Source organism: Barbatula barbatula (genome assembly GCF_947034865.1).
Source record: "Barbatula barbatula genome assembly, chromosome: 1".
NCBI lineage: Eukaryota > Metazoa > Chordata > Actinopteri > Cypriniformes > Nemacheilidae > Barbatula > Barbatula barbatula.
The window spans coordinates 21037621-21043620 of record NC_136766.1 but is presented as its reverse complement, the minus strand read 5'-3'; the positions used below and the strand labels follow the sequence as shown (position 1 = coordinate 21043620).

The 6000-nt window shown below is 43.0% G+C and overlaps 1 protein-coding gene across 1 annotated transcript in view; it reads left to right on the top strand.

The window, feature by feature from the left end:
• The first annotated feature begins 315 nt into the window (after positions 1–315).
• The window catches only part of dok4 (docking protein 4), a 41030-nt gene continuing 35345 nt past the window's right edge, over positions 316–6000 (top strand). Inside the window, exon 1 of the mRNA XM_079465829.1 lies at positions 316–575. The gene's annotated coding sequence lies outside the window, so the exon portion shown is untranslated. The remainder of the gene's footprint in view (positions 576–6000) is intronic.

The following is a 6000-nucleotide window of genomic DNA, read 5'->3' as shown; positions in this document are numbered from 1 at the left end:
TCTTTAACCATTAAGCCACCCCAGTGACACAAAGATTTGTCTCCAGATGGTACCGAAGGCAGTCCATTGTTTGACAAATAAAAATATTAAATAGGACTATACAAATAGAGTTGTTTAATCACAGTTGAAGAAGATAACATGATTAACTGTCACCGCATTAAACTGTAGTACATACAACTCATATAAAATGTGCAATTTTTAAAGAAAGGTTCTTGCATGAAATGAAAACGATCAAACCATTTGAAGGATCGCAGGTTTTTTTATGCGCTCTTCTTCGACACGCTACGGTAAAGGCTGGACTTTTGTTGTCTGCTCGAGCTGGAGACAGACAGCTGAGCGTGGAACAGCCGTGCGTTTGGAGCTCAAGGTTCAGACGCGTTACACAGCGTCTCTTTCCCAAAACACAACACAGCAAGCGAGAAGAGCCGCTCGGATTACTGTCAGCAGGGCTGAAGCGCAAAAAAAATCGCTGATGTTTCTTCTCTGTAAATGCACAAGCCAAAACATTGCATTTTCACCTTTAAAAAGCAGCAATCGTTTCGGAAAGGGGCCGCACCTTCAGCAACATCATCCAGGTAGGCTTATTGTGAAAGTTCGTGTGCTGTATTTCAGTCATGCCTGTTGGCTCCAGTCATCCAAACAACATCACTGGAGATGCTAAATAATGATGTCGCTTATGCGAACAGTAATGTAGTTCAGTCTCTAAACAACTTTTTGTAAAGCATCCGACTTTTATGATTTTAGTATTTGTTGCAGAGATTATTTCTCGTAATCTTACAATTCTAGCTGTATTTCGGCTGCTTTTATAACAGAAGACAGTGATGCTGCGAGTTTACTAAGAATACGCGCTCGATCTTACGATCAAAACTGCGTTTATTTAATCAGTTTTATAGTATAATAAATGTATGAACGCTTTATTTCAGTAATAATTTAACTTGACAAATATCAATACTTTTGTGGGGTCATCGTCAGTTAGCTCAAGTCACTCAATGCATGTGTCCAGCTGAAATACTAAAATATGTTTTGTGCTTCACGTGCGCTCTTTTTTGATCGACATTACTTGCGCATGTAATTAATAAATTGCTGTCAGCTCTCTAGGTCTCGAGACACAGCCCGAGGCAAACAAACAAAGAGTGCTGTTTCAGCTCATGTTCCTACTTACTGTTCGTATTGTCCATTCACACGAGTGTCCAGCTATGGAAAATAGTTGCCTTACTCTTTGTCTTGAGGGCTATTAATTAAATTGATACAGTGTCTTTTGAATGTGTTGCGGGCTGATAAAGGACAGCGTTTAATCTCAGCCTTATCTCACTGAGCAAAACGCAGCTTCACTAAAGTTTGTAATAAATTAGCCTGACAATCCTGGTCAGCTGTATAACCACAGAAAGTCGTACGTGAAATAAAGAATAGCTTCTAACTGTGTTGGTGTTATCTGCTTTCGGGCGCAATGAAGATTATGTGGAAAACTCCTAACCCGTAACCCCTTTAAACCGAACCTGACTGTGCTGGTTAAATGCTTGAAAGTGATTGAATATTTATTGGCTTACATGTCAGTCCTTCCACAGAGTCTCTCTTATTGTTTATCCTTTATTCATGGTGTTATATTTATGCAACAGATGCATTAATGGCATTTGACATTAGTGAGAGAATTTACTGTGAAAGCCATTAACTCTTAATCTTAAGAATTTATAGTTTTATTTAACACTGCATATAGGAATTTATAGTCTGTCTGATATTTGACTTGCATAACCGTATATGTTTTGCTTTTAGTCAATATGTTTTCTTGTACAGATGCTTTGTAACAATGAAAATTGTAAAAAGCGTTATTTAAATAAAGTTGACTTGACTTGACTTGAAGTGTATGAGGTCATAACAAATCTGAGTTGGAGTTTCAGCCTGTCAGGCACGTTGTTGTTGTTGTTGTACGAACAACTTTTGCTTCCTTTTTTCTTTGTTTTTGACTTTCTATCAGATACAAAAACTGCATAAAAGGTAACATTAAACTGTAACCCTGAAGGACTGTTTCTCTCAAGTCTTGACTCCTGTAATGCTGACTTAAGCTGTCTCTCTAATCCGACTTGTGTAATAAAACAAACATCTTGGTTAGTGGGCTGGATGGACTTGTTTGCTATGGATGTGCATAAACTGTATATGCAGCTCTGTCTAATACTTTTGTGTGGGTTTGCTTCTCCTGTAATGTATGTGTGCTATATGTGTGTGTGGGAGGGAAGAATCTGTATGAATAATCGGGACATGGTGCATTTTCATTTTGTTAGCTGGGGGTGCATTTCATTGAAATGTTTCGGAGAAATAAAAAGCATCAATTCATGTGCCATGACTGAAGAGATCTGTGCCACTCAAAAATAAGGCATGCTATATGTGTGCAATAGCATCGCCAATAATGTTTATAAAAACAAAACAGGAAAAGTGGTCTGAATAGACTTTTAATAACTCGCATAAAATTTCTAATGGTGTTTTAATGGTTTATTACAAATCCTTACATACTAGTAAACCTTTATGTGGGTTTTTGTAGCGTGCAGTTACCTGAGTCATAGATGGTAGATTATTCAAACAGCTGTCCAAGTGTGTTTGCACTTCTGCATTTTGTCTGAACGTTGCAGCTGACAGCAGAGCAGTGTGGGAGTCGGCTGGTTTTGGTTGGCTGGCTCACAGAGAGAGAGAGAGAGAGAGAGAGAGAGAGAGAGAGATGAACACTCTGTAATTAGCACCCGCGGCTGCATGCTGCATTCCACCTCTGTAAATTACAGAGTGGCCTGACTGCACTGCCAGACCCAGCAAACCTGCCCCTGTGAGTGTATCCAGACCCCCCACCCTCCCCCGGCATCGCTCACACGCACGCATCTGCAAAACTAGGATTTTACCTGCTAGCAGACTTTGCCTTTTCTTCTAATTCGCTTCCACAGTGTTTGTTTCTACGATGCAGTAATTGGTGATGGCGGAGGCGCAGACTCTCCAGGGCTCAGCCTGCATTGATTTGTTTGGATTTCCTCTCCCCCACAGAGCTTCAGCACACATGCATGCATGGTACAGAGTCCCTACACTGCGCTCTGTCATGCCCGAGTGCATATTTCAAGAGTCAGTTTGGTACAGATCAAAGTACACATGGGATTTCTATAAAGTTTCTTTTTGTTCATAAATGATTGAAGGATTAATTTTAAGACATATATTTTGGTGGGGATTAACAGTTCTGGGTGTTTGTCCTGACAAAACTTTATAGATTGTGAAGTTTGTGGTATTTTCAAAATCAGATTTCTAAGACCAGGACCTGTGTGTGCGGTAAAGGGTAAACCTACATTTTGGGGAATGTCCCCACACCATAATAAAACCAGTCATTTTTAACCTGTGGGTAAATTTTTTGGTCCGAATGAGAGAGACAACTTAGAGATCATACTAATGTAAAAATGCTGAAATATTTCTGTGAGAGTTTAGAGGTAAAGGAGCAATTTGTAATTTTCGATGCTAAAGGCTGCAAAACAATAACAAAAGCCTAGCTTAATAACAGTGTGAAGAATCGTGGAGTGATGGTTGTCGTTTTCCTGGGTTGTTGTTGTTGTTTCTGGGACGTGATGATCACGTCCTAACGACCAAACAGTCAGGTTATTAAAATTGTTTTTTATTGAATTTAAACAATTATTATTCCTCACAAGGAGCATAATTGCAATAATTCTCTATTCAAATATGAATAAAGCACAGTATAACGATTAATAAACCTCAACACAGCAATGTACATCACAATCACTTACCACATGAGTTTAGCATGTTTAGGGCAGAGAGAATCAAGGCAGCAGGCATGAAGTTACACCCAGAGAAATGCCACCTTCTTGGGGCATCGAATAGGCAGCGAGGGAATCGGAACGGTGGATGACAGAGTGAGTGTAATTCAAGAGTGGCCAATCCAGGTGATCCAGAGAGAATTAAAGAGCATCTTGGGTCAGGATCAGAGTTTCGTCTAGTCGGAGGGCTGTCAGGAAACTTTCAATTCACTGGAAGAAGCCTTGATAAGTGCGCATGTTCTGGCACCCCTGAACCCCCAACTACCCTTTGTACTCGATACTGATGTGAGTGGAGATAGGGTCGTGGGCAGTATTGTCCCAAATGTGGCCGAATACGGAGAAAGTAGTAGCTTATTTCATCAAGGTGCTTAACAGGGCAAAAAAGAGGTACTGTGTCACACAACGAGAGCTGCTGGCTACCATCTCTGGCATCAGGCATTTCAAGTACTACTTGTGTGGCCGCCATTTCACCATACGCTCTGACCATGCTTCGCTGCTGTGGCTTATGTCGTTTAAAGGACCAGAGGGTCAAATGGCATGTTGGCTCAAGGAGCTAAAAGGTTACGAGTTCACTGTGTTGTATCATGCAGGGGCACGGCATGGCAATGCAGATGCCCTGTCTAGACACCCTTGTAATCAGCAGGAGTGCTGGTACTGGTAGCAGAGAGAAGCCAGTGTGTTTGAACTGAACCAGGAGCCTGAGTGGGTATGCCAGGATTTACAAGAGGTGGATGTAATGGAGTGGGGGGAAAATCCAAGGCAGGACCCAGACAAGCAGTCTGTGATGCTTTGGTTAGAGGCAGAACAGCACCCGCCCTGGGAGGTGGCAGCGCTCGCCCCATTAACCAAGGGACTGTGGAAGAAGGGGTCCTCCAACAAGTGTTGGTGGTGCCAGCAACAGGACAAGGGGATGGCAAATAGTGGTGCCTAGGAACATGTGTGAGGCAGGGCTGGAAGCTATGCATATCCAGCCATTTTGGGGGGACAAAGATGCTTCGGCGAGTCTGTCAATCCTTCTACTGGGGACGGCTGAGGTGTGATCTGGAGGACTTCTGCAGTCGCTGTGATCTTTGTTCAGAACACAAGGGGCCACAGAGGCAGTCTAGGGCTGAGCTGCAGCAGTTTCCAGTGGGAGAGCCGATGCAGAGGGTGGGGGGGACATCATGGGGCTATTCCCTTGAACCACCCTGGGAAATCGCTTTGTCTTGACTACAATGGATTACTTTACCAAATGGCCAGAGGCCTTTGCATTGCCTGACCAGGAGACTGGTAGAGGGCATGTTCAGTAGGTGCATAGTACAGTATCCATAGCGATCAAGGGTGAAATTTAGAATCCCGGGTGTTCTCCAGTATGTGCGAGCGACAGGGAATCATTAAGTCCCGCACCACCCCTCTTCACCCGCAAAGCGATGGACTTGTGGAGCAATTTAATAGAACTCTGGCTGAACAGTTATCCATCTTGATGACCACTCATCAGCAGGACTGGGATACCCATCTGTCACTTGTTTTAATGACATGTCACTCTGCAATCCAAGACCTCATGCACACCAACCCTGCTCATGCTGTGCAGGGAGATCAAGAAACCTGCAGAGCTCGCATTTGAACGGCCCTAGAGGCTCAACCTGCTCCTGCAGGACCTGAATATGCTAGACAGCGCCAGGACTGTTTGGATTCCTCCCACGCGTATGCACGAAAGCAGTTGAGTAATGCAGGGATAGGACAGAAAAGGGCTTATGATTTCCATTCCCAGGGACGCATGCCCCTTTGAGGTTGGGGAATTAGTTTGGGTTTACAGCTCAGTTAGGAAGAGAGGAAGGGGCCCCAAACTGGACAGCCATAGGGTGTGTCAATGCTTTCTTCTAGAGGTCGACCGATATGCATTTTGTCAGGGCCGATGTCGATATCGATTTTTACAGGTCAAGTAGACCGATTAAATTGAAAAATATGTTCAAAATTAAGAATTACAAGAGCACTGAGAAATACTTTGCCCAAAAACCACAGTTATTACACGTAAACCGTTTATCCTCAGATTGGCGATCTTTTAAAGGGAATGTTTACCTTTCCTCTTTGTTTAGGGCTGTCTGAAGATCTGCACATGTGCAGCATGACATCGGCCAAAAGCGCAGTAAAATCAACATATTTAACGAAGAGTCTTGCTGTATTGTTGTGCCATTGTTTGGGGCTTGCACGGATCATATGAAACAGA